This window comes from Marmota monax, unplaced genomic scaffold, assembly GCF_021218885.2.
Source record: "Marmota monax isolate L192 unplaced genomic scaffold, Marmota_monax_Labrador192_F-V1.1 WCK01_AAM20220418_F8-fsc00231, whole genome shotgun sequence".
Classification (NCBI taxonomy): domain Eukaryota; kingdom Metazoa; phylum Chordata; class Mammalia; order Rodentia; family Sciuridae; genus Marmota; species Marmota monax.
This window is the reverse complement of record NW_026693458.1, coordinates 2,397,501-2,405,635: the sequence shown is the minus strand read 5'-3', so window position 1 is coordinate 2,405,635 and position 8,135 is coordinate 2,397,501. Positions and strand designations below refer to the sequence as shown.

At 44.3% G+C, this 8,135-nt stretch overlaps 1 long non-coding RNA gene across 1 annotated transcript in view; it reads right to left on the bottom strand.

Moving 5' to 3' along the window:
* Window positions 1-1,519: 1,519 nt before the first annotated feature.
* LOC124101647 (uncharacterized) overlaps window positions 1,520-8,135 on the bottom strand; it is a 34,147-nt gene continuing 27,531 nt past the window's right edge. The window contains exons 2-3 of the long non-coding RNA XR_009228048.1: window positions 3,422-3,492; window positions 1,520-2,353 (exon numbers count right to left, since the gene is read on the bottom strand). This is a non-coding gene — a long non-coding RNA (uncharacterized LOC124101647). The remainder of the gene's footprint in view (window positions 2,354-3,421; window positions 3,493-8,135) is intronic.

The window sequence follows — 8,135 nt, the reverse complement described above, 5'->3', positions numbered from 1 at the left end:
TCTTCCTCAATGGGTGCCATCCAGTCCTTAAGCCTCCCCTGGACCACAGAATCTCATCCCTAAGCCTGCGACACAAAAGGGCAGTGGGTCCCAGCAGAACTTCTCTTTTAGAGAGAGCCACATGGGAAAGCAGAGGTGTTTAGCAAGGAGGACCATGACCCTCCACGTCCCGGGCATCCTCCTGGATTCCCAGCACCTTCTGTTGTCCTGCGAACTGACCCAGACCAGGGCCTTCACACAGACCCCTTCATCCCTGGAGGGTGAGCACTACAGGCCCCTCAGCCCCAAAGAGGAGTCCTCATCCCATATCCCCCTCTGATTCCAATCTAGGAAGTGAGCTACAGCCTGACACTCAACCCATGTGAGAAAAGATGCCCTATTCTGAGTCTCATCTCCAGGTCTCTGGAGAGCAACATGTGGCTCTGCGGCTGATTCCTACTGCCCAGCATCTGAGAGGAAGTGTCATCCATCAGACCCTAGGGAAACAAGAAGAGGCATTGAAGACAGAAGGGTAGGTGTTTGGTAGCTGGTGTGCCCACCCCTCAGGTAGGATCTTGGGGAGATCTCACTCTCCCCACCTCCTGCAACACAAGGGGCAAAGATCCTTGTCACTCAGGACTGATCCTGCTAGTCCTCACAAAACGGAGGGCAAGGGGAGGGCACTGGGAATGTAGGAGGAAGGCAAAAGGTGGGTACTGGGATGGGAGAGGGAGAGAGGCGCATACCTGGGGCAAAGCTATACATCATGGGACTTGACTGTCAGAATGAAGAACAATAGTTTAGTAGGGACATGTTCTCATGGCTTCTGCCTTCTGCTGTGGAGTCTGTGCTACTCTGTGTGTGGGGTGAGGACTGAAAGGAGGAGGTATCTGCTGATTCCATTCTTTAGGGTGCACAGGTGCAGGGCCAAGCCCTTGCCTCCATATTTAGCCTACACCTTCCACTGATCCTTGAAGAAAAACAGATCAAAAGCTTAACAGAAACCCAGTCATCACCTGGGTCATATCTTTGACCTGATGCTGATGCTTGGCTTTTCTGTGTGGTTCAGGGCAGGGACATGAGAAGCCTGGAATAAGGGGATGGGAGGATACATAAAGGAATGTGCCTGGTTCACTAAGGCCCACATGGTTCAGTTCAGGTGCTAAGTGATGTTGGGTGTGCCTAGAACTGCTTTACATTTGGATTTGATCCCTCCTGGGACTGGACCAGGAGGTCCTGTTCACGTGACCTCAGTTAATTTAACGGGCCTTCTCTACACATCCTTTCATTAATGGGGTCCCTTAAACATCTGTTACCAACTGGCTGAGGGTTCATACATCCACCCGGAAAGCAACCACAAAGAGGCAGAGTGCACCTCCCTTAGTGTTAGCAGCTCTGAGTGTCATGGGACAGTGTCTCTCATATCTTAGAGATCATAGCCCTGAGAGTGAATGCCAGTGACCCCCAGCTCCTAGTCCTAGCAGCTATGCCACTGTGTTCCTGACAGGAGAAGCCAGCAGCTACTGACAGTTCCCTGGAACTCTTTCAACAGCCAGACCTAGCAGCTCTTAGCAGCTCTCCATTGCTCTCTGTCATTCCCTTTCATAACTGCCCTCAGGGTGACCTGACCAGACTGCTTTCACTGCCAGTTACCAGTTCTTAGTGCAACCAGATCCACCTGCTCTACTTGAGGTAAAAGGCTTGAATAGGTTATATATACCCATCTACTTTAGGCCTCACTAGGAGTTCTGCTGCACCACAGGGGAAGTGGTACAGGCACTTTTTACATACCGAGATGGGGAAGGAAGCACATTTCCCGTTTTAAGAAAAGAAAAGGTGGGCTCAAGCACACACAGTATCCTTCCAGATAACCATGGGTCTTCTCTGAGGTATGGATAGGGAAGAGGCTCCTAATCAGACAAGGAACAGCTGAAGCCATTCAAAATGGTGGTATCATCAAGAGACATCTAGAATAGACCTGTGACCAAAGAAAAATCTGTGTGGCAGTGACATAATTGGGGTTGACATGGATGCCAAAGACAGGGAAGACAATTTTTCTTTTCTTTCCTTTTCATTTTTTCTTTTTTGGCAGTACTTGGGATTGAACTCAGGATGTCACACATGCTAGGTGAGGAGTTTATCACTGACCCATAACCACAGTCCCCCCAATTTTTCTTAGATGCCTCCTGGACAGTGTTGGCCCTTTCTCTTCTGTCTCATTTAGAAGGAGAGCTGCTTTGGAGCCTTCAGTCTTCTGAAGCATTTTCTATCATTGGCCATGAAGATTGCATTCTTCTTAGATAGCTGTTTTCTGATCCTGTGGAAGAGGCTAGATAGCCAGGCTGGACAAATATTCAGCATGGCCAAGGCCTTCCTGCATAGGTGAACAAGGCTTGGTTTCTAGTGGAAGAAGTCATGGCACCCTTCGTAACTTCAACTAACAACATAATCAAGACACACTCCTCCTATTATCATGACTCCCCAGATGCCAAGCCAGACAGTCATCCTGCTGCTCAACTACCAACAAGTTCCAGCAAACAGGGGAGTGATGGACCACGTAAGTTGGAGCATCCGTCAGCACTGAGGTGAGCTGGGGCAAGCTGATCCATCACCCTGCAAGAGCCCCGCCTGCACACATGGGTGATGCCCACTGCAGAAGCACACTCCACACAGCCCTGCAGTTCAGACACACCATGAGCATGCACAATTCAATGAACTGAAGCTCAGGCTTCCCAAAGCATACAGAAAATTAATGTGAGGAAAACCAGAGTGGGATTTGGGGATAACCAATAGTGTTACTGCTTTTCCAAACCCTAATTTTCCTAAATTGAGACCAGTAGCTTTAGTATGTTTCCAAAGCTTAATCAGCATAAGTGGGAACACAACACAGTGACCCAAGGGCAATATAAACCCCTACACTAGCACCCTCGGGCAGAGAAAGCCTGCTATCAGGTCCCCTCTTGCACTGCAAGGATTCTCTTCCTGTTCTTCAATAAATCCTACCATTACACTCACTCTTCCTAGTCTGCAGAGTTCATTCTTTGAATCTGCAAGAAAGATCCCAGGAAGAAGGAATTGATGGTGAGCCACTGGGTTCTGCATTAACATAGAAGGGTATAACCCACCTTTGAGAAGGCCACCACTTCTTAGCTGCAGAGATCTGCACCTTACACAGACTTCACCTGCCAGCAGAAGCAGAAAACCCCCAGTGTCCCCTGCTAACAGAAGTAGAGAATCAACTTTCATCTTTCTGTGCCCAACCTGGGGCTTCTTGGGAAGGTTGAGTGAACCAGACTAACAAACTATCTCCCCATCTTTTTTTTTTTCCTGGAGTTCTATACTCCCTTTTAGAAAGCTCTCTTTCAAAACTAATGGACGCCTATTACCCACTTAAAATCCAATAGTGCAGCCGCTGGTCTAAAGCCACAGGTGGCAGACTTACTGGAGGAGGCTTGTTCAATCCCTTTCGTCACTAAAGGAGGAACGTTGGTCAAGCTCAGCTTCAGCTTCTCTCTGTGGAACACAACCAGGTCAGTAGATCAGTTAAGTGTCTGCTTCTTTCTTCCACTTTCAGACTGACTGGGCCCAATGGTGAAGGGGTCCCTCACCAGGTGTATTTTGGATCCTAACACAAAGTCTTCGTCTCATACAAGGTCTTTGAAAAAGAGGTAACACACAAATCCCCAGAGAATGAGCCAGGTGGTCTATTTATCCTCTTCTCTTCTCTTTCTTTTAGTCTCTCTCTCACACACATGCACTCAAACACCATGTAGATTGTTTTCTTATACCCATTGAGACCCCAATTGTTTCAACAGAACCCATAGATAAAGTTTTGGGGAATTTTCAAGACCTTAAGCACCTGTTAGGACCCAAAACCCATGTTGTCATTCGTGAGCTCTACCCAGATAAAAGGTCCCATTCTCTAGCTTTCCAAACCCTGCCACTTCAAAGAAGAAAAAAAAATGCACCCCAAACAAAGATTCTCAAGCAATATAAGATCCAATATTTGTGACAAATAGAACAAAATTTTAGTGGCCCCAAGTATGAGTATGATGGCAAATAGGAAAGCCTAAAAACTTCTTCAGGGCACATGACCCTGAGGGACATAGCTCTCTCTTAGCATAATAACTGAGTTCCTCCAGGACATACAATCCTGTCCACAGTGCCTCCACCATGGAAGGCAAAACATTACAAAAAAAACAAAACAAACAAAAACAAAAAACAGGGTCTATCATTTTAAGAGGGAAGTGACACAGGAAAGGAATTTTGGATCATGCATTACTAAGGGCAACTAATCCAACCAGCATATAAAGACCTCAAAATGTGGTCACTTGTGTGTGGAGGTTCATAGGTACTCTGAGTACTCTGTGTTGGCAAAAGCAACTGGCAGGATTGAAGGAGTGGTCACCCATGGTTTTCCAGCCCACAGGGAATTGAGGGATACTTCAATTTGACTAAGGCAATGGAGGGATACCAAGGGATGCCAAAGAAGGGATGCCTTCTTCCCCCTTTGTCTTTCAGATGGGTAATACTCCATCTGGCACAAGTACTCCTTAACTAGAATTTTGAAAAACTGGGATTTCTTTGACATTCAAGACTCTAAATAAGCAATGCCTCATATTTTTCTGTACCCAAGCTTGGCCTGAAAACCAGTTGCAGAGTGGGGAAAAATAGCCCCCTGAGGGAAGTATAAACTATAATACCATTTTAGACTTAAACTTAGATTGTAAAAGGGAGGAAAAAGATGGTCACAGGTACACTATAGTGTACAAGCTTTTTTGCCTGGAGGCACAACCCAAAATTATGCAACCAATGTAGATGAGATTCTTCACTCTTGGCTGCACGAACTGGCCACAGGAAAGCAGTTTCTCCTAGAAGAGGATCAAATACAATAAAACCTTTTTCTAAGCCTTTATGCCCTCCTTATTCAGGGTTGGCAACAGAGCCCCAAAATCCTGAGGGAACATAAAACCAGGAGGAATGTATTCCAGCCTCCTTCCAATGGTACAGGTCACTTTTTCTCTGTAAGGCTTGGGACAAATTAAGACTGACCTAGGAAGATTCTCAGATGACCCTGATAAATACACTGCAACATTTCAGGGCCCTAACCAAATTTTGATCTAACCTGGAAAGACATAATGTTGTTACTGAACCAAATCCTCTCTAGCACTGAACACTCTGTGGGTGAATGTTATATAGTGCAAATCCCAGAAGACCTACTCCTTCCAAATGAAGCCGACTCAGAAGAAACAGGCAGTTCCCCAGAAGGACCACAAACAATATGCAGACAGTCACATGGGGGTAATGGAAGGGAAAGGACTTTCAGAACTGTGTGCTTGAGGGCTTAAGGAGAACCCATACTAAATCTCTAAATCATTCCAAACTCTCTCTGATAACACAGGGGAATGAAGAAACTTCCACAACCTTTTTTAAAATTTTTTTTAGTTGTAGTTGGACACAATACCTTTATTTTATTTATTTACTTTTATGTAGTGCTGAGAATCAAACTCAGTACCTTGAATGTGCTAGGTGAGTGCTCTACCACTGAGCCACAACCCCAGCCCCTTCCACAACCGTTTTAAAAAGACTCGGGGAAATATTAATTAAACATACCTCAATGGACCCAAGTTTCCCAATGTAACAACTTAAAAAACAAATTCATAACTCAGTTACTGACATTTTGAAAAGATTACAAAAATCAAATGTAGAAAAAGACACTGAAACTTTTTAGATAGTCTCTTAAAAATTGTCACTCATCATGGAAGCATTAGACAAACTGCAGATAGGGCAAAGGGGCGGGAGGGGATGGGAGGAGCCATGGGAGTAAGAAAGATGGTGAAAGGAGATAGATATCATTACCCTAAGTACATGTATGAAGACACGAATGGTGTGAATGTAGTTTGTATACACCAGAGATATGAAAATTGTGCTCTATACATGTAATATAAATCGTAATGCATTCTTCTGTCAATTATAATAAATTAGAAGAAAATTTAAACCAAAAAAAGAGAAAGTCATTGGATTCTGAGAGTCTTAACCTAATCAGTGCATTAATCCACTGATAGGGATTAACTTGATGGCAACTGCAGGCAGGTAAGGGCAGCTGGAGGAGGAATGCTTTGGGGGTATGTATTTTGGGCTTGTTGAGCACAGTTCTCTCTCTGTTTCCTGGTTCTGTGCTCACAGCTGCTTTCCTCCACACGGTCTTCTGCCATGATATTCTGCCTTACCTTACGGCCCCATGGAATAGAGTCAGTCATCTGTGGACTAAGATCTGTGAAACTGTGAGCCCCAAAATAAAATTTTCCTCCTCTAAAAAAAATGCCACTCATTCTTTTACAATTGAGACCAGGAGGAGGAGAGAGAAGAGGAGGAGAAGGACAGAAAGAAAGGCAGCTGCCCTTTTGACAGCTCTACAGAGGGCTAATTCCAAAGGAAAGGTCCCCGGAGTGGTATTGGTCCCACCATAGCCTGCTACAACGGTGGCCAAGAGGGACATTACAAAAAAAAAGACTCCCCACAAAAGCAATGGAAGCAACCAACACTCTGTCCTATAGTGAAGGTGGTTGGACTGCACTCAGAGGCAAAGTCCCCAGTAGACCAATCTGTCACATCAAACAGTGCAACAACAGGACTAATGGGCCCAGGGAATCCTTCTCAGGTTCCCAACTACTCAGACTGTTATTTCCACACAGGAGCCCAGGATGAATGTGACTGTTGAGGCAAGGGAAATAATTTCCGTCTCTATACTAGAGCCATTTTGTCTGTCCTCCTCTCAAACCCAGGCTCTCACACTATGACCATAAGAGGAGTCTCAGGAAAGCCTATGACTGGATATTTCTCCCACTCTCTTATCTTCTTTTGAGATTATCTCTTCTCACATGTCTTTTTAAATTTTTTGGTAGTTGTACATGGAGAGAATGTCTTTATTTGATTTGATTATTTGTATGCACTGCTGAAAATCAAACCCAGTCAGGCACGCCAGCTAGGCAAGGGCTCTGCCACCAAGCCACAGCCACACCCCTCTCACATGGCTTTTTGATAATGCCTGAAAGTCCAACTCTAATTGTGGAAAGAGATATTTTAAATTACCTAGGCACCACACTTCTTATGATACCAGAACTGGTACTATGTCTGCCCCTAATAGAAATGGAGATTAACCCAGATGTCTGGGGTACATGGTGAAAAATAGGTGGAGAAATAGGACCTGCTCCTGTCCAGATCTATCTCAAATATCCTATGTCCTTTCCCCACCAAAACAGTATTCCCTTAAACCAGAAACTAAAAAATTATTACAAGCTATAAAAGTGACAGGGCCTCTTAAGACGCTATAACAGGCCATGTAATATACTGTTGGGGAATGGAGACTAGTACAGGACCTCAATAAATAAAGAAGTGGTTTCCATATATTCAGTGATCCCCAATCCTTACACCTTATTATCCCAGATTCTTAAACATTCCAATTGGTTCCATTTTAGACATAAAAGGCATTTTTCTGTAAACCTCTGCATAGGGATCCTCAGTATTTGGTTGTTTTGAGGATGTCTCTGACAAGTGCATCTAATTGACCTTGACTGTTCTACCCCCTGCCTCAGGAAGTCCAGAGGCCGGCAGGCCAGCACCAAGGTGATCTGAGGCAAGCCATCTGGTCACTCTGCAGCAACCCAGCCTGCACGAAGTGGGGTGCCCACTGTAGAACTTTTCCAAATGCTAATGATCATAAGTTTGGACAAATATCATTTGTACTCCTTCCAATTCATAAAAACAATAAATAATTCTACTGAGAAAAAAATTAAGTTGAACAATAGCATTCCCAGATGCAAGACAGAATTTTGACTAGCACTCCTGCATTTTAATAAATACTAAAGAAACCCATTTTAATCAATACTAAAGAAACTGTGCAATGTGAAAGAAAATGTTGCCAAGTGGTCGATTTCACTTGGTTAAATAAAGAGTAAAAACTGACATATTAAGATGTCATAAAATACATAGATACTTTTTTTCTCTTTATGAATTCAAGACATTTAAGGATGTATGAATTTTTTTAAGCATTTTGGTGATGGCTTTTCATGATAGATAGTTGCTGGCTCAGGGTGCCAGGGACATTATGGGGAGTGCTGCTAATGCAACAATCTGAGAGCCACTGGCATTCAAAC